Consider the following 21,494-nt stretch of genomic DNA (forward strand, 5'->3'; position numbering starts at 1 on the left):
TAAGCCTCACTAGTACTATTTGCAAGGTTATGGAACACATCACAGTGGAGCTAATAAACAATAATATAGAGGAGCTGATATATTGTTGCATTCACATCAGTGTGGCTTTGTAGAAGGCACATCATGCCTGCTTAGCCTAGTCAAGTTCTATTAGAAGATTGCTGAGGCCATGAATAAGGGTTATACAGTCCATGCTGCCTACCTGGAGCTTGCAAAGGCCTTTGACACTACCCGCTTGATGAAGTTATTTATAAATTCTCTGAAATCACCATTAACCCATATATAGTTTATTAGGTAAGTATGTAAACTGACTATCTGACAGAACCCTTTCTGTTAAGGATGGGGATATTTGCTCTGGATAGAAAAGTGTCATTAGCAGTGTTCCATAGGTCTCTGTACTGGGGCCTCTCTTCTGTGATATAGATTTCTCTGCCATGAAAGCTGTAATCAATAGACTATGGTTAGAGAAGTTTGCTGATGATTACAACTGGGAAAATGTATCAAATCCCATTCTTATCTTAAATTCTCCAGCAAGAGCTAGAGCAAACAGCTGTTTTGCATGTTAATCATGGACTTAACCCCAATGCTGAGAATTGCAGCATAGTTTCCTTTAGTAAATCTAGCATCACTAAAATAGATTCTCCTTTGACCACCATTTCTCAGTTGTGGTTAAAAATATTTTATCTGATAGTCCCACTCTATTCTTCCTTTATAGGTCCATCATTGATTGTAATGTTCATGGGCGCCGGAACCATAGAGCGAGGGGGAGGGAGAGGCCCCCCCCCCCACTTTTATAGCTGCAAGACCCAGACCCAATGAAGGACTATTGCATGCATTGCATGTTAGCGTAAACTCAAAAAAGTGCGTGGAAATTATAGCCTGCATTAAGAGATGTAGTATCACAACAACCTGCTCGGTAAGAATAAATTTTGTCTTATGCTTTATACGGGTCTATATCAAAAAATCAAAGTATTAAAACTTCAAATGTTCTGATATCGGACACTATTCAGTGAACGCTAAGAATAGCAAAGCTGCAGAACAGCAAATTCTTTCCTCGGAAAATAATTCGGTAGGCCGTTTCTGTGGCTTCACTATTCTTAGCGCTGTGGTGGAAAGTTGCGGGTTGGGTTCAGGTAAGTGTGCGATTGTTTGTTTGTTGAGTTAGGGTTAGGGCATGGGTTAGGCGTGTGTGCGATAGTGACAGACTTTAGGGTTAGGGGTGGTTTAAGTGAGTTAGGGTTAGGGCGCGGGTTAGGTGAGTGTGCGATAGTGACGGACCTTAGGGCTAGGGTTTGGGTTAAGGTAAGTGGGTAGATAGTGTATGTTTTGTTTTGTGTAGCGTTAGATGTAGGAATTTAAGTATATGTGTGTGGTTGATGTTTGTTTGATGTGCTTGTGTTGTGTGTATGTGTTTCGTAGCAGCAATTTTTTTCCATGGGAAAAAATTAAGCTATTCTAATTTTGGGGGGCTGATATAGCATTTCGCTATTTTTTTCTTTTTTATAAACGGATATAAATGCCTTTTATATGGGTCTATAGAACAGGCATATTAAAACTGATAAATGTTCTGATATTTCTTCAGCCAACTAGCAAAGCTGCTATTCTTTGCACTGTGATGGAAAGTTACGGGGTTGGGTTCAGGTAAGTGTGCAATTGTTGTTATACGTTAGGGGGTTAGGGGTGGAGTAAGTGAGTTAGGAGGGCCAGGTTAGGAGTGTGGAATGTGACTTTACTAGGGTTGCTGTATGTGTGTGGTTGCTGTTTGTTTGATGTGTGTTGTGTGTGTGTGTTGTGTTTGAACATTTTTTTTTTGAAAAAAAAAAAAATTTCTTTGTTGAATATAATAAAAACACCTTTATGGGTCTATATCAGAACATGAGTATTAAAACTCAATGTTCTGATATCGAACACTATTCAGTGAATAATAAGAATAATAGGCAGAACAGCAAATTCAATTCTTTCCTCGGGAAAAGAATTTCCGTCCATTTCGTCGCTATTAGCTGCTGTATTCTTAAAATTACGAATTGTTATCAGTAAGTGGGTGGATGGGTTGTTGTGTTGTTTGTGCGTTAGGGTTAGGGGCGGGTTAAAAGGGTTAGGGGATGTGCGACAGGCGTGTGTAGGAGGTTGTAAGTAGGTTGGGGGTTTAGGGTTTTTAGGTTGTAGTGTGTTGGGGCAGACCTGTAGGTTAATAGGTAGAGGGGGGAGGTAGGTGGGAGTAGGGTAGGTAGTTAGTATAGCGATGTGGGAATTTGTGTGGTTGCTGTTTGTTTGATGTGCTTGTGTTGTGTGTATGTGTTTTGGAGCAGCAAATTTTTTCCATGGGAAAAAATTCGCTGTTCTGAATGTTCGATATTTTCATGTTTAGATGTTTTGGGGCCGATGAAATTGCATTCGCTATTTTCATCTTTTGATAACGTGATATAAACACCTTTATACAGGAGGTCCATTGTTGTAAAGCTTAAAGCAGGAGGTCCGTTTATGTCAACTTTAAGCAGGAGGTCTGTTTATGTCAGCTTTAAGCAAGTGGTCTGTTTATGTCAGCTTATATCAGCTTTAAGCAGGAGCTGTTTATGTCAGCTTAAAGCAGGAGGTCTGTTTATGTCAGCTTTAAGCAGGATGTCCGTTGTTGTAAATCGGAGGTCCGTTTATGCCCCAGTTACTTATAACTGGTGGTTATACTTACCCAGGCACAAACCCTGTACCTTAGGTACAGGAGCCTGCATTCTCTACCCACACCACCACTTGTGATATTCAGGAAGTTGAGTCCATAGCTCTCAACTGTCTACAGTTTCACTGTTTCACAGCATATTATATTTGGCTTATACTTTTTGTCTGTTACTCTAAAAATTTGTGGTTTTCTGATAAATCAGTGAGGAAGATATTCACTAAATAATGATAACCCTTTAAGTTTCAGTCTTCCTATCTTTTTTGAAAACACATGATAACAGGACACTATTTTAACAATGTTCTAAGATTATACAAGCAATATTTAAAATGTGTCCCTGGTTTTGGGCCTTTGCCACCCCAAATAAATTTTGGCTTTTTCCAGATTTCTTCTGCTGTGATATTGAGAGCTTTAGTTGTGTCAAGTGGATGGTGCTGTGGCAGTGTTGTTGCCTCACAGCAAGAGGTTCTCTGCTTTGATTCTTGGCTGGCGTGCCTTCTGTGTGGAGTCTGTATGACCTCCCTGTGTTTGTGTGGGTTTTCTCTGGGTGCTCAGATTTCCTCCCATCTTACAAAGACATATGTCTGGAGCATTTCTCCCTGGGCCTCTGCTGACAATTGGCTTTGTTCCAAGTTGGACTTTCCCAGTAAACAAATGTTAAATAAAAAATGTTGCTGAGAGCTTCAGGGGAAGAGAAGTTTAGTGCTGCATATTCCAAGTCTATTTGCATTGTTAGTAGCACAACAGGTAGTAGGCTTACATTTAATGTAGAAGGCGGTGGGTTCTACTCCCACAGTGTGCAGATGGATTGCCAATGCTGCACTCTTTTTTACTTTAAAGGGAGTGGATGCTGCAGTCCTGTAAATGTCCTCCTTTAGAGGAATTACCTAGTAACTATGAACCTGTTATCAGTTTGCCATCCATTCCCTATTGCAATATTACTAGCTTACCATTTTTAATGTAACATAGGAAATTTATTCTTCAAGGGCAACAGCCTCTTTATTTGTAGATGAAACAGTGAAATAAAAAGTTGTTTCCTAGCAATAACCTCTTCATTAGTTACAGATCCCTTTAATGTGGAAATATTTAGATGCCTTACTTCTGCAGATATTTTGCATATTTACTGATATTGGTAGATTGTGATGACAAAAGTTTGAGTGGCCTTTTATGGTTGAAATTTTCTGAAATGGGTAGTGTTGTCATTGGTTCATACATTTTGTTTCATTGCTTACTAGAAGACTTTTCAAAACTGAACAGTACTCCAGGATTGCCCTTCATGCCATTAATGGATAGCGGCAGTTCCTAAATGCTGCATCCTTTACATGGGTACCCTCAAATTATCTATGGAATGATCACAGCTATTCTTACTAGGGCTAATATACAATTATCAGCCATGGGGTAGGTTAAGACCAATCAGAAAATGTTTATTCAAGTACCAAAACAGAACTGGCTAAGCTTAAAATGTCCTCCAAGTGAACCTATGTTGTGGTAGTAAATAGTTATAAAGAATTGCCCTTTTTAGATCACTAAGAGCCCCTCTCACCCTCCAACCCCCCCCCCCCAAGTCGTCAACAGCTTCCGGCGCCTAATGTTTCTTTGATGTATATCTCAACAAGCACATAAATCATCTGGGAAACCTCAACATTTCCTCACCAAAAAAAAAAAAAATCACAGATCTCAATACCCTTAGCTATTCTATGATAATAGCGTTGTCCCTCTGCTCTGTATTGTACACACTCTTGAGTCTGTGATCTCTGCTTGGCCTTTTATGCTGTGAACAACCCAGCACTTTTTGAACTCCTTCACCTAAATAAAAATAGTGGCAAAACAAACACCTGGTTTAGAGAGACACACGTATAGTTTGATATTAACAGCACCAGATGGCATGACAGGAACCTAACCCAACATGCTCCCCATTTCTGAAAAAGGCTGTCCTTACACATGAATCAGAGCACCAGTACCTCCCTAGCAGAGTTTGAGCAAAATCCAAATAAAACACTGAAAACTTGCATGCTGTGTGAAAAAAAAATCAATACATGCCAACAAACCTACAGGAGGAATCACAGAAAATCCAGATTGTTTTAAAATAGAAATACTGAAATAGTTTATTTCATAAAGTAGTCTTTTTAACCAAGCATACGCATTAGACTGAGCAACAAGAAATCTTTTTAGTGTGGTTCTGCTTTTTACTCCATTTTACTCAGTGTATTATTTAAATATGACACAAAACAAATATAATGTAGCTTTTCAATGATTCCTTTTGCAGTGTAACCTTTAAAACCAGTCCAGATTTGTGAATGGGTGATCACAAATTCTCACCTAAAATGTGCAGAGAAAATCTGGGGATCACTGATAAGAGTTGCAGCAGTACCGGGTGATGTAGATAAGCTTCTTAATGATCTCCTTGGCATTAAGCTTAGAAAAATAAACTATGAACCTGTGATCTCAGACCTATGTCCTTAACCTTGCCATTCCTACTCAAGTGATTCTGAACCAAACCAGGGTATGAAAACTGTTACCAGGTGGTTCTCTCACATCCATCCCTCTGAGTTTGTGAAAGGTCACCATCAGGAATATTTATGTTTATTGGTGTGATCCTCTCATTCCATTTACTTGCTGCTTTTTCCAAGCCTTTGACCATTTCCCTGTCTGTCTTCTTACTAAAGCAGCTTTATCTTCATGAAGTTTACTTCATGAAGATAAAGCTTCCCCATTACTGTAATCTTTTTTCTCTTTTCCCATATTTTACATTTGGTTGTGAGTTTTTTTATCAACCTTAGTACATCTGTTTGATAGCCTAGATTTCATATAATTCTTAGAGAAGATGAAGAATTACCTGTCTCACCTTTCTCTTTCCTTCCCCATCATGTGTTTTTATTATACTCACCATAACAAAACTATTCCAGGTAGAGTCAAGGCCCACTCCACCAGGGCCTTGTCTTCTTCTATGGCTTTTTAAAAGGGGTTAGAGTGTAGAAATATTCTAGAAGCCTTCACTAAGTTTAGATCAGGCTTTGCAAGGATCATTTTCCAAGGGCTCTAGGACTCTACCCCTTTTGCTTCCCAAATGTAGTAAGCTAAGGTAATCTACTTGTACAGCTAAAGCTACTGCAGCAGTGATCAATATGATGAACATAGTACAGTTATGTAAGTAAACGTACTGTAACAGTAGATGTTTGAATGATCACTGCTGTAGTAGCTTTTCCCTCCCTCCACCTTCCATATTTCTTGGTGTGTTGTTTATTCCAGAGTGTGAATACTGCTTTTTTATTGTTCCTAGCATTGTCCTTTTCAGGTCTCAGCCTCCCTCTCTGTTGGCATGAAAGCTCTGAATGGCTTGGCATGGCCCAAGCATCTGCTTTCAGTCAACTCAGCTTGAACTGACTAATGGTTTGGGTATGTGGAACATGCCCTGAATCTTTGGAAGCTGGCCAATAGTTATATCCTTGGCAGGACATAACCATATAGCTAAGGCTACTGCAGTAGTGATCATAGGTTCACAGGTTCATAGGTAGGTACTAGGCTATTGGCCCTAGGGCCTATACAAGCTTAAATAAAAATGTACCCTGGCTTTCGCCACCCAAGAAGCTTGGCATTAAATGCCACACAGTTTAGGTTATACTATAACAAAATAACTATGCAGAGAATCACATCAACAGCTAGAATGTAATCCAAATCAAACATTTTAATTTGCACATTAAGAAATGGCTAGATAGGCTTTTTTTTAAGCAGTAATTCCTGGGAAATGCTATTCTGAAGTTGGGAGACAAATGAACAAACTGTTTCAGTGGCACACCAGGTTGCGATATGTTTCATGTCTACTGTCATGCAAAGTTGATTAATTAGTTGAATCTAGCCAAGCTGGAAATGCAAGGCACACTAGCTCATTGGAGGAGGAGGAGAGATGGAAGGAGTTACCTGGCCAGGAACTGAAACTTGCAAAACTGCTCAACAGAAAAAAAGTATTTTTCTCTACGATACTGTGTAGTACATCAGAAGGAATATTTCAAAAATTCAGAACAGACCAAAGGCACACCATCTCCAGAATGATAAGCTTGGCAGTTTTTTTTTCAGGTGTTTCTAAGTGAATGGAAATGTAGTTTGACAACAAATGGTAGGGCTCATTCTCACAAACTGTACTCTCATAGTGCATTATGGGACAGATTTGGCTAACTGATTCAGGATATCAGCCTATGAGGGCAGAAAAGGATTAAAAAATAAAATTAGAATGAGCATGTTATTTTGCTGCAAGAAGCTTTGCGAAGTGCAGTAAATTTATGGCACAATAAAAAAAATATGTTTTCATCATTTGCCCATAGTGGTCCTTCAAATTGTAAATGTGACAAAACTGTCAGCCAAATCAACCAGCACATTTTGAAGGAATTTTAAGTACTTTTTTTTTTTTTTAGGGAGGAGGGGCTGGAATCAAGACAGCGATGAGAAATATGGACAGAATCCTTAAGTCTCAAAAATGAGGCAAGAGAATTAGACACTACTCACTTTAAACAGCCACCATCAACCCTGAAAAGTCTGCACAGAAATAGGAAAGAATTAAATACTATAAAAAAAGAAGTTATGTACTCACTATAATGTTCCATCTGAGTAGGTAACTTCATTTATCAGCAACCTGTGGGTATCGGATCTGACCCGGATCCGAGCCGGCAGCCCTCCAAGCCAAAGATCTGAGCTCCAAGCTCCACCCCCCCACCCACAACACCCTGCCATCTCCTTCCAGCCCTCAGATTGCATTTGCCCATTATACAATTTCACCAAGACAAAACAACAACCTAAAAAACATCCTAATCCAGCAAATACCAAAAGGCTGAATCATTGTGGGATTCAGATAACCAAAGAACCAGGTTAGGGGGAAGGAGGGGGGGGGGGTGAATGCTGACAAATGAAGTTACCTACTCAGATGGAATGTTATGGTGAGTACATAACTTCTTTATCTGAAGTAGTTAACTTAATTTGATCAGCAACCTGTGGGACAGAGTCCCCAGCTACTAAACATTTGTGAGGTCCTTAAGGAAGGATATTCCGGAGCACTGCAGAGCCAAAAGCTGCCCTTCCTTTGGATATTAAATCCAATTTATAATGACAGATAAAGGTATGAGAGGAAGCCCAAGTAGCCGCAGAACAAATGTCATCCAAGGGCACTCTTGACCAGAACGCAGCAGAAGTAGCCATAGAACGGGTGGAATGAGCATGAACCCCTAAGGGCTCTGGCTGACCAGATATCTTGTATGTGAGCAAAATGCATTGAGAAATCCATCTAGCTAAAGTCACCTTCAACAGTGGCTTACCCAAGAAGGGCTTCACAAAGGAAACAAAGAGCTGCTCTGACTTGCAAAAGGCAGCTGTTCTGTGCAGGTAAAAACGCAATGTTCTATGAACATCTAACAAATGAAGTTTGTATTCCCCTTTATTCTGATAGTTATGGAAGAAAACAGGTAGATTAATGGACCGATTGATGTTCGCCTCGGAAGCCACTTTAGGTAAGAAGGAAGGGTTAGTCCTGAGAGAGACTCTGTCCTTATGGAAAACAAGATATGGGGGTTTAGTACAAAGGGCCTGGAGCTCTGACACCCTTCTAGCTGAGGTAATGGCTATTAGGAAAGCAGTTTTCCAACATAAGAATTTTATAATCAACAGAAGCTGCGGACTCAAAGGGTGGCCCAGTTAGAGTCTGAAGGACCAAAGTTAGATCCCATGGGGGATCATTCAAACATCTAATTTTATGGTAAGTTTATACAACTGCACTTTCTGTCACATCTCTTTGGATAAAATACATATATATTGCTTTACAAACCATATGCTGTAGCATATGTGCGGTATATCTGGCGAAAACAGTGGGGGGTGTCATTGACGTAACCAGATACACATGAGGAATCTGAACATGTTGATGCTTCACAACAGAAACAAGCAGACAGATGGAAGACTGACCATAAACTGAGTTGAGGGTCTGAAAATACAAACTGCTTTGAAGAGATTGGATGAGGTCTACTGGACGTGGCTAGATGGAAAAACTTTCTATGAAAAGGTTCAGTGGGTCAGGAAAAGTTCCCAACAAATTTTTTTGAGGGGGGTGGTAGAGGATAATCAAATCTTGGCATAATGGGTAAGGTAAGGTATTTACCTTACAAATACAAGGGGCAGGGTTTGATTCTCACATAGGGTAATTGGCTAAGCTTAGAGTGGCTCAGAAGGGCAGCTAACCTAGCATGAACATATGAACATGGATATTTGGATGGAGGGATGTCAAGAGTATAATACGTTAAGATCTAAACCATTATTTGATACTTCTTTTGAAATCCTATAAATGTCATAAACATGAGAAACCTTGGAGTGATTTTATTTTTTTAAAGACAGAGTTCATTGAAAAAATGTTCATGCAGTGGAAGGATGTCAGGGCTATTATACATTAAGATCTAAAACATATGTTGACATTTCTTTTGAACCCATAGGGACATTAAACAAATTTATTACTTTTGCAAATGTCAAAAAACTGAGAAATCTTGGAGTGACTTTATTTTTTAAGAAACACTTTAATGAAAAAAGTATTCATGCAGTTTTGAAATGAAAATGTGACTGAAGAAATTAAAAAAGCACACTTTTTCAGAGCTGTTATTCAGTATGGAATTGATGCATTTGGGATTTGGACTCAAAACTAGGAAAGTTTTGCAGACTCTAAAATAAAAGGAACAGGTATGGCACATATACCAAGTGTAATTTATATGCAACAAAATAAGGTTTCACTTGGTTCTACTAGACAACCTAAATTATGTTTGTGTGGCAATATGGCATGGGGAAAAGGTTTGTCCAAAATATAGATGGGAGCAGTATTGTAAAGTGAGACATATAAAGATGTACTATAACCCTATGTAAAATGGATGAGAAAAAGAAGGGCATCATGGATGGATTCCATGACACTGGAAGAAAAATGGACTCAAGTGGTGGTGCAAGAAACAAAGACAGAGATAAGAGATGCAGAAAAGAGATGACTGAAAAATGAAAGTTATGCACTTACCATAACAATATATCTGTGTTGTCTGCTTCCATCCTTTCTCAATAGGTGGGTTACTGGATCCACCTATGATCTGACTTCAGCCATTCTCAGACTTTGGATCCAAGGCTCAGACTCTTCCTCTAACCAGTAATCCCCTCTAGATAGCAAATTACCATAGATTGAGTTTGCCCATACCCTGTAATAAAACGTGTACATTATTATCACAGGGGTTGGGAGGGTGGCCTAATGGTTAAGGTGTTTGCCTTATAAACACAAGGTGTAGGGTTTGAGTCTCACAAGGGATAATTGGCTAGGCTTAAAATGGCTCACAAGGGCAGTTAGCCTAGTACTAACCTATGAACCTATGAAAACATAATACCGAAAAAACAATAGCTGCTGATATACCGCTTATAGAGTATGTGACCAAGCCATGAAACAATTAGTGCAGTCACCCCAGAAACAAAGGAATGATGGTAGCCAGAAGGGTATGGTGGGAGTGAAGTTGAGGAACGATGGAAGCAGACAACACAGATCTATCATTATGACAAGTGCATAATTTTGGCATTGGATGTTATCTCCTCCTTCCTTTCCTCAACAGATGGACAGATTCCTCAGCTACCATAAATCGTGGGAGGTCTCATGGAAGGATATTCCAGAGGACAGCTGAAATAAATGAATCTCTAGACATGCACTGTAAATCCAGCCTATAGTGAGATAGTACATTTGTGTACAATCTTACCATAACAATAGATGCCCTTCTCTTCATTGTTGCAGTATTCTTTACCCAAGGGATCTCCTGCCAAGGATACCCTAACATTCAGCCAGTATACCAAAGCCTTTAGTACTTATAGACATTGTATGTCACGTATATGCTCCCTGCACACAGTGCAGGACATAAAGGTGACATACAGACTCACACACTCAGAAATTAAAAAGCCCCAGGAGGAACAAAATGCCCTTAGGGACAAGTAAAACATGTGACCTCAGCCTGGAGGGCAGAAAAGCAACAGAACAACAGCTAAAACAGAGGGGGCAGGAGTGAGGGATAGAATACTGCAACACTGAAGAGGACATCTACCATTATGGTAAGATTTTACACAACTGTACTATGTCCTTCCATATCACTGTAGCAATATTCTTTACCTAAGGGAGAGTACAAGAGCTCAAGAGGAAACCTGGAAGGAGGAAGGCACAGAAGAGCCCTCTACAATCCCATGTAGGATAGCCCTGGCAAAATCTGCAATTGGCTCTGGAAATAACATTGAGCTTGTAATGTTTAGTAAAAGTATGTATAGTGGACTGAGTAGCAGCCTGAAGGGTGGAATGGGTAGCCAAACCCCTGAAAAATCACCAGAGGAGGCAACCGCCCTGGTAGAATCCACCTTTAGTGAGAGCCAAAAGAAGAGCAGTCTTCCAAGTACAATGCTGTAAGGAAGCTGAAGAAGCAGGCTCAAAATGAGCCTGAGTCAAATTTTCAAGTACAAACTGAGGTCCTAGGAAGGTAGAATAGGCTTCCTGGGAGGCCTGATATGAAGTATGCCTTTACAAAATTGCTTGACCTCAGATCTAAAGGCCAGAGGAGGAGCCAAGCTCAAGCAAGCTGAAATTGCTGACAGATGGGCTTTCATTGAACAATGTACCAACCCAGCATGGACTAAATCACACAAATAAGAGAGAACCAAAGGAACTCCAAAGGCAGGGGATCCTGATGGCGAGAGAGGCACTGGATAGAAAATCACTTACATTTGGACATATATGATTTCCTGGTAGTGGGTTTCCTGGCCTCCTGGAAAGAAAAATCCCATCACCCTATCAGCTGAAGAATGGACAACTGAGGATGGATAAGAGATTCCGTGTCTTGTGTAAGAAGATCCACCTGGTGAGGTAACTAGGGGTGATTGCACCTGGCCAAGTGAGGAAGATAAGACCACTTCTGTCTGGGCAAAAAGAGTCACTAGCAAGATTTTGTGAGTACTATTTGATCTTGTGCAAGACTTGTGATAAAAGAGGAAGGGGAGGGAAGGCATACAGAAACATCCCCTTCCAAAGAAAAGATGGGGCATCCACTTTCCAAGCCAGAAGATTTGGGACTTTGGAACAGAACAGAGGAATGAAGGCAAAAAGATATACCTGAGGAATACCCCACTGGTGGACAATGTCCCAGAGCACAGTTATGTGAAGCATCCATTCATTAGCTTGTGTGTTGGACCTCTTCAAGGAGTCTGCCACTGGATTGTGCTCTGAGGAAGTGCAAACATCCTGAAGAGTCACCTGATACTGGATAGTTAGATCCCAGACCTGAAGAGCTAATCTGCAAAGAAGATAGGACCATCTGTCCCTGTGCTTGTTGACATACAACATTACTGTGGTATTGTCTGTGAAAACTTTGAGGGGGCCGGGATGAAAGAGGGAGTGGAAAGCCTGAAGAGTCAAAAGCAAAGCCTTCATCTCCTTTGCATTGATGTGATCTGACTTCAGATGAGGAGGCCAGAGACCCTGAAGCTTGAGGGGGCCACAGGAGGCACCCCATACCCTGTCTGAGGCATCTGTAAAGAGCTCCTGAGTTGGAAATGGAGCTTGCAAAGGGAGTCCCGGATTGAATGAAAGTTGGTGAATCCACCACTGAAGCTCAAGCTTGAGACAAAGAAGAAAAGGTACCAGGAAGTCCAGGGGGTTGCAATGTTGGAGCCACACTGACTTGAGGTACCACTGAAGCTTTCTCATATGGAGCCTGAAGACAGAGAGCATAGGAATGGTGGAAACCATGAACCTGAGAATGATGAGAAATTTCCTGGAGGAGACAGATGCCAGAGGAAAAGGGACTGGTAAAAGGCAAGTAGAGACAGAGCCTTGGGGGCATTCAGAGATGCCAGTTTGGGAACTGTCTGAAGCCTGCAGCCAAGGAAAATATGATCCTTGGAAATGTCAGAATTGACTTCTGGAAGTTTATAGTGAACTTTAGATTCTGTAACAAGGAAGTAATGAACTTGAGATCCTGAAGCAGAGTTGGGAGAAAGAGCTTGAATAAGCAGATTGTCTAGATAGGGAAAGATCTGAATTCACTGATCCCTGCCGAAAGCAATGACAGGAGAGAGGCATTTGGTGAATACCCTTGGGGCAGTAGAGAGGCCAAAGGGCAAAGTAGAGAACTGAAAATACAAGGAAGAGGCACAGAAATGTAAAACTTTCCTGAAGAGAACATGGATGGGGATATGAAGGTATGTATCCCTAAGATTCAGAGATACCAGAAAGGCCTGTTGTAGAAGAGGATGAAATAGTTTCTGTGGAGACAGTATCCAAAAGGAAGGAAGAAAAGAATCTTAAGGAAGATGTTCAGCCTGGAATGATCCAGAATTGGTCTCCATGAGCCCTCCTTTTGTAGGACCAAAAATATCCTAGAATAAAACTCCTTCCCTTCCTGGGTAGGAGGCAAGGCCTGAATGGTGTCATGAGCCAAAAGAGAGAGAAGAACCTCTGGGAAATTAGATAGCTGTTTGTGAGGAGGCTGATGAATGCCTGTAAATTTGAGGAAGGGACTTCCAAACAATGAAATATCCCTGTTGGATAACAGACAGGACCCAACAGTCTGAAGTGATTTGGAGCCAATTTGGAAGAGACAGGGAAAGACATAGGGGCAAAGGAGCCTGGCTGAGGGTAGAAGGAAGCAAACTGTCGAATAGAACCTGGCTTGTCCTGGAAAGCAGGTTTCTGGGTGGCAGGAGTCTGAGTAGACTTAGCAGGAGGCACACGCATAGAACCCTTCTTGCCCTTGGGAGGAGGGTGATATTGCCTACAGACAGTTGCAAACTAGGAGGGGATAATTCCTCTGAAATTTGGGAATAGGAGAAACAAAAATATGTTTCAGGTCCTGCAAGGCTTTATCCTTGTCCTGGAGAGACTTTCAAAGCTCAGCAGCAGCAGAACCAAAAATATTTTTATTATCCGAAGGAGCATAAACAGTTTGGCCTTAATGTAATCAGGCAGAGCCTGAAGATGAAGCCAACAACACCTCATAACTAAACCAAAGGTAGAAGCCCTGGAAGAGGCATCAGTTGTATCATACCTGCATTTAATTGAGTGATGAGAAATTTGAGAATTGGAGTCTAGCAGGGAAAGGGCTAAAGCCTTCCCCTCAGAGTCAGGAAGGTCAGAAACCACCTTAGAAACTCGAGAAAGGAAAGTCAAAACATACCTGGTCATATGAGACTGGTAGTTAATGGCCCTAAAGGATAAAGTGGCAGCAGTGTAAACTTTCTTGCCCAGCCTTTTCATAACCCTACTATCCTTATGAAAAGGCAACAGCTTGGTAGAGAGCAGTAACTTGGTGGCTTATCAGAGGACACTGGCACTATGGAAGGGTAGGTGGAAGGGCATTTATAAAGAAATTTGCACTCCTCAGGCACTTTATAGAATCTATCTGGCTTCTTAGGTGCAGGAAGCTGAGAGTCAGGGGATGACAGATGCTGCCAGAAGGGCAGCCAGAATAGGGAGAACAGCAGATGGCTTGGGAGACTCCATCTGTAGGAGCTCATGATATCTTTTCTGAATCTCAGAGACTTGGGAACAATCCCACCTAGAAAAATCCATCATATGGATGACCGGTGTTCATCCATATCAACATGGGTGACCGGTGTTCCACACCAGAGGTCAGCTCCTCGTTGGTCAGATCTGACCACAAGCTAATCACCGACATCCACATCCTGTGCCCACACCCATTAGGAAAACTTTCTCCAAAGCCAACTTCACACTTCTTAAGACAGAAGTGGCAAACTTCACGACACCCACACAGATGGACAATAGAGGTACAACTGCTGAATCCTACACAAATGCACTTTATAAGCTCTTACACGAGTGCATGGATCGTGCGATCCCTAACAGAACCAAGATGCTATCCTCCAAAAAAAGGAAGCCAATCTGGTGGTCCTCTGCCATAAACAAACTCTACAACAGAAGAAAGAAACTGTTGCAAAAAAAGAGTAAAATCCCACGATTGGAGGAACTCCCTGGTCAACCTCAGTAAGAAGCTGAGATCCCTCATAAAATCATCCAAAGCTAGTTATGAAAACAAAATCGCCACTGATTCTAAAGACACCCACAAAGCATTCTATAGCTATGTCAAGAATCTCAATGGCAACACTCAGATCTGCTCTGAGTTACAGCACAATGACACTAAATATACAGAACCAACTGATATTGCCAACATCATGGCAGATAGGTTCAGTGCTAACTTTACCCCCCTTTCACCCCCTAAAGGGCCCATATTTATACTGGAAGAATGCAAAGTTCCTGTAATCACAGCTGCACAGGTAAAAACCTCACTCTCCAAAGCCAAGAACACAGCATCCATGGGACCTGACAACATCCCAGGCTGCCTTCTACACGAACTACAGAATGAACTGGCACCCCACCTAACTACCATGTTCAATCATAGCCTCACCTCAGGCTTTGTGCCCATCGAATGGCACACCATGACAGTTATCCCACTCCACAAAGGGGGGCCACAACAGACCCCAGGAACTACCGCCCCAATAGCCTGACGAGCCTGGTCTGCAAGGCCATGGAACATATCATCATGGAACTCAAAAACAAAGAAAATGGAGATCTCCAAACTCTGGACCCCACACAGTTTGGGTTTATAAAAGGCAGATCATGCCTCCTAAACATGATAGACTTCATCAAGGCCATAGATGAGGGTAAGGTGGTCACACAGCCTATCTAGATCTTGCCAAGGCATTCAACACCATCCCCCACTCTGGAATTATAGATAAACTCACTAAACTAGGTATAAATCCCTATGTCACAAGATGGGTTGCCAACTGGCTTGCTGACAGAACCCACACTGAAAGTAGCAGACTCCAAATCAGACTTCAGATCAGTGACAAGTGGAGTACTACAGGGTTCAGTCCTGGGTCTTCTCCTGTTTGGTATCTACTTCTCTGAAGTACAGACTAACACAGGTCTTTGGCTAACTAAATTCGCAGATGTCTGCCAACTAAGGCCATAATAAAAACTCCTAACGATGTGGACATCCTACAAAAAGGCCTCACTGAGACAGATGCCTGGTGTCAAAACCATGGTCTCAAACTCAATTCCAAAAAGTGCATTTTCATCCCCTTTGGTAAAAAGGAAAGTGTGATAAGAGACCTTGGGACACAGGTGCACAGTAGTCTCTCCTTTGATAATCAAATCACTACAGTGGTCAGAAAATCCTTCTACGTGGCACACCTCATCACAAAAGGTTTCTCATCCAGAAAAAAAGAGGTCATTATTCCCCTCTACTCATCACTCATTAGACCCATTATAGAGTACAACACCCCTTTTGGTATGTACCTCACAAGACATCTACAACAACTGGAAAGGCCGCAAAAATACCTCACAAAGAGGATTACTGGCCTCAAACAGATGCCTTACGCAAACCTTTTCAAAAAACTCCAGCTTTACTCCATCGCATATCGCCTACTCAGAAGCAATCTCTGCCTAACATACAAAGCTATGTCAAACCCAGAGCTGTTGGACATGCTCCACTTAAAGAAATCCCAGTCCCTCCAAGCTACATGCTCTAGGGACCTAAAGCTTGTCACCACAATAAACAGAACATGCTGGAGGGATAGATTTCTGTCCTAGAGACTTCCCATACTCTGGAACAGACTATCTATCTATGTCAAACAGAGCTCCTCATTAGCACTCTTCAAGAAAAATCTTGATGATTGGATGGGAAATGGGAAATTCACCCCAGGGATCACTTCTGTGGTTCTGCTTGACAGGGGCACAGGAAAATAATTTTCATGGGTGGCGAAAGCCAGGGTACCTTTTTGGCTAGGTTTGTATAGGCCCTAGGGCCAATAGCCTAGTACCTACCTATGAACCTATATAGGTAATGGTATCCCCAAAGGAGAGCTTCTCTAAGGGGGAATAAGGACTTATGGAATCCCCCTCCTTTGAACCATAGTCCAAGGGGGAAGGGATATGGAAAGAATATTCTTCCCTGATTCCAGGTCCTCATTTGAGGAATCCAATTCCCTAGGTCTCTTGAGTGGTGTGGAAAACCAGGGAGGAGACAGGAACAGAGACCCCTTGTGGAGGCTTCAAGGCCATCAAAGCATTAAATAAAACCTGAGTGAAATCCTGCCATTCACATTGAGGATCTTTAACAACAGGGAAAATATGCTTTGTTATCTACTTGTTTTTCTGTGGGATGTCCGCTTGAAACACCCTAGGAGGGTCAGACCCTTGGCGAGACTCAAAAATGGTCATAGGAATATCCTCCCTAACTAAGCACTCATTGTAAGCACTACATAAGCTGCAAATTACTACAGCACTCAACTTTCCTCACTTGTCTAGTGGAAAGCAGTTTTTAGTACTTAATAAATAAGCACTTATCCAGGCATGTTTAAGGGTCAGCTCCCAGTGATTTCTCCTGTCTACCTGATGAATCTGGGCATCTTGGGGCAATGCAGCAATTGCCTCATGTACACAGACAACCCTCTCCTCCTACCACCCAACACTACAACCCGTGAGAAATGCACTTATATAGCCAAACTGGAAGCAAAGCTGTCTTCACCCAAGACTGGACTAGACAGTCAAGCAGAGAGGGTAAACACTTGCACCACACCACAGTCATCACATAGTCCCTCAAAACCCACCACCAAAACACACACATAGAAACACAAAACACAAACCTACATTCACGGAGGCTCTCAATAAAAACCTGCCCAAGCATCAGGGACATCCAAAGCATAAATGCAAGCAAACTCCACCCCCCAACACAACCCAAATGACACATAGCCCACAAACTCAGTGTGCTACTCAACAACAGCCCATAAGGCATAACAACATACCCAACACTCTAGTCATAGGTGACTCTATAGTCAGGCACACTGATGTTCCACTCACTAGACTAAACAAGGAGAAAGTTACTGTCAGCTGCCTGTCAGGTGCCAGGATCCACCATATAATGCATGCACTCAGGTCACTCCACAATAAGTACAAATATGACACTGTCATTGTCCATGTTGGTGTGAATGATCTGAGACGTACCTCCCTGGACTACATGAAGAGAGACATGGAGGAGCTCTCCGATCTTGTATCCCAGGCAGGTATGACCCTAACCCTGAGTAGCATCCTGCCATCACCCAGAATGATACCACAGTACAAGGACAAAATGATTGATGTTAACAATTGGCTAAGCTTCTGGTGTCATTCTAAGGGGATCCTGTATTTGTCTGCCTGGGACGACATGATCAACAGTCCACGATGCTTTGCCAGATTTAGCCTGCACCTGTCACCCTTAGGATTCCGGATACTGGCTAAGACTCTTGCCACCCCTATAGTGCCTTTTTTAGGCAAGGTTCAAATGAAAAATTCACCACCATAACCGGTACAAGCAAGCAAAATCTAAGGGTAATGCTACTCAATGCTAGAAGTCTAAACCTCAAAATGCACTCACTGGAGGCACTCCTTAAAATGGAGAACATTGACATCTGTGCAGTGACAGAGACCTGGTTCAAAGCTCCAGAGAGCACCCCTGCATTACCAGGCTTCAATTCATACCACACCTTTCGGCCACCTAACCCAGAAAGAAGCACTAAAGGTGGAGGCGTGTCCATATTCATTAAGGATATCCACACCTCCAGGCTAGTTGCACAGCATAATGCATCCGAGATTATTCAAGTGCAACTAACTCTGGGCAAGACCGCAATCCAAATTGTAACTTGCTACAGACCCCCCCACCATGCCCCAGGATTCACACTCCTCATTTCTTGATACACTGGAAAGTATTAGGGTACAACTCAACACCCTAATAATGGGCGATTTTAACTACCCCACCATTAACTGGGAAAACTACTCATGTACCAAATCTTTTAATCAACGTTTTCTAGAATTCATAAATTCCTACGCCTTGGATCAACTTATTCACACCCCCACCAGGGGCAGCAATATCCTAGACCTGGTCATCACCAACATGGGAAACCGGTGTTCCACACCAGAGGTCAATTCCTCGTTGGTCAGATCCGGCCACAAGCTAATCAGCCTAGACATCCACATCCCACCCTAGCCCCAATTAGGGAAACCATCGTAAAAAACTTCTCAAAAGCCAACTTCACACTTCTTAAGACAGAAGTGGCAAACTTCATGACATCCATGCAGATGGACAATAGAGGTATGACTGCCGAATCATACACAAATGCACTTTATAAGCACTTACACGAGTGCATGGATCATGCTATCCCTAATAGAACCAAGATGTTATCCTCCAAAAAAAGGAAGCCAATCTGGTGGTCCTCTGCCATAAACAAACTCTACAACAGAAGAACAAAACTGTTGCAAAAAAGAGTAAAATCCCATGACTGGAGGAACTCCGTGGTCAACCTTAGTAAGAAACTAAGATCCCTCATAAAATCCTCCAATGCTAGTTACGAAAACAAAATTGACACTGACTCTAAAGACAACCACAAAGCATTCTATAGCTATGTCAAGAATCTAAATAGGAACACTCAGATCTGCTCTGAGTTACAGCATAATGGCACTAAATATACAGAACCAACTGATATTGCCAACATCCTAGCAGATAGGTTCAGTGCTAACTTTACCCCCCTCTCACCCCCTAGAGGGCCCATCTCTATACCGGAAGAATGCAAAGTTCCTATAATCATGGCTGCACAGGTAAAAAACACACTCTCCAAAGCCAAGAACACAGCATCCATGGGACCTGACAATATCCCAGGCTGCGTTCTACATGAACTACAGAATGAACTGGCACCCTACCTAAGTACCATGTTCAATCATAGCCTCACCTCAGGCTTTGTACCCACTGAATGGTGCACCATGACAGTTATCCCACTCCACAAAGGGGGAGCCACGACAGACCCCAGGAAATTCTGCCCCATTAGCCTGATGAGCCTGGTCTGCAAGGCCATGGAACATATCATCATGGAACTCATAAACAAAGACATTGGTAATCTCCAAACTCTGGACCCTACTCAGTTTGGATTTGTAAAAGTCAGATCATGTCTCCTAAACCTGATTGACTTCTTTGAAGCAGTCACCAAAGCCATAGATGATGGTAAAATGGTTCACACAGCTTATCTAGATCTCGCCAAGGCTTTCAACACCATCCCCACTCTGGAATTATAGATAAGCTCACTAAACTAGGTATAAATCCCTATGTCATAAGATGGGTTGCCAACTGGCTCATGGACAGAACCCACACTGTGAAAGTAGCGGATTCCAAATCTGACATCAGACCAGTGACAAGTGGAGTACCACAGGGTTCAGTCCTGGGTCCTCTCCTGTTTGGTATCTACTTCTCTGAAGTGCAGGCCAACACAGAAGGTCTTTGGCTAACAAAGTTTGCAGATGACTGCAAACTAGGAACCATAATCGAAACTCCTAACAATGTGGACAAACTACAAAAGGGCCTCACTGAGACAGATACCTGGTGTCAAAGCCATGGCCTGAAGCTCAATGCCAAAAAGTGTATTGTCATCCCCTTTTGTAAAAACTCTGTACCCATGGACTACCACATAGCTGGTAGTCTACTTAATGCCGAAAATGTGATAAGAGACCTTGGGACACAGGTGGACAGTAGTCTCTCCTTTGATAATCACATCACCACAGTGGTCAGGAAATCCTTTTATGTGGCTCATCTCATCACAAAAGGATTCTCACCCAGAAAAAAAGAGGTCATTGTTCCCCTCTACTCATCACTCATTAGACCCATTATAGAGTACAACGCCCCTTTTGGTATGTACCTCACAAGACATCTACAACAACTGGAAAGACCACAGAAATACCTCACAAAGAGGATTACTGGCCTCAAACAGATGCCCTATGCAGACTGTCTCAAAAAACTACAGCTTTACTCCATCGCATATACTACTCAGGGGCGATCTCTGCCTAACATACAAAGCTATGTCAAACCCAGAGCTGTTGGACATGCTCCACTTAAAGAAATCCCAATCCCTCCTAGCTACACGCTTTAGGGACCTTAACCTTGTCACCACAATAAACAGAACATGCTGGAGGGATAGATTCCTGTCCCAGAGACTTCCCATACTCTGGAACAGACTACCTATCTATGTCAAACAGAGCTCCTCATTAGCACTCTTCAAGAAAAATCTTGATGATTGGATGGGAAATGGGAAATTCACCCAGGGATCACTTCTCTGGCTCTGCTCGACAGGAGCATAGGAAAATAATTTTCTTGGGTGGCAAAAGCCAGGGTACATTTTTTGGCTAGGCTTGTATGGGCCCTAGGGACGATAGCCTAGTACCTACCTATGAACCTATATGATCTGAAGAATCCCCCTTGGTCCTTCAGGTATAATCATCTGAGGTTCCCATTCAGTATCAGGTACAGAAATTTGAAAAGTCTCCAAGGACGTGTGAGAAGCTGGATCTATGTCAGCCACTGACAGAATTTTGGCAGAGGAATCCAAAGCAACCATTGCATGATCCTCTGGGCTTTCATCAGCCTCAAGACAGATGTTAGGGGGAGGCTGGACAGCAGCTGGATCAGACCTAACTTTTTTGGACTTCTTCTTGGCAGACATCTGACCCTTGGGATAGGAGGAGTCCACCACAGCACCCTGAGTCATCAACTTAAGCCATTAGTTCTCTAGGTATGTGGGCAAGGAGGAGAGATTACTACGTATGGTCTTAGGCACAAATTCCTTGCAGATGGAGCAATGCATATGATCATGGGAAGCACCCAAATAGAAGAGGCACCGATTGTGATGGTCTTTATGGGGAATCTGCCTCCCACACTGACATTTTCCCCTTTCTGGATGGCATGAACCCAACAACAACAAAAAGCAGAAG

Source organism: Protopterus annectens, chromosome 9.part0, assembly GCF_019279795.1.
Source record: "Protopterus annectens isolate FY-2018-M chromosome 9.part0, PAN1.0, whole genome shotgun sequence".
Taxonomy (NCBI): Eukaryota; Metazoa; Chordata; order Ceratodontiformes; family Protopteridae; genus Protopterus; species Protopterus annectens.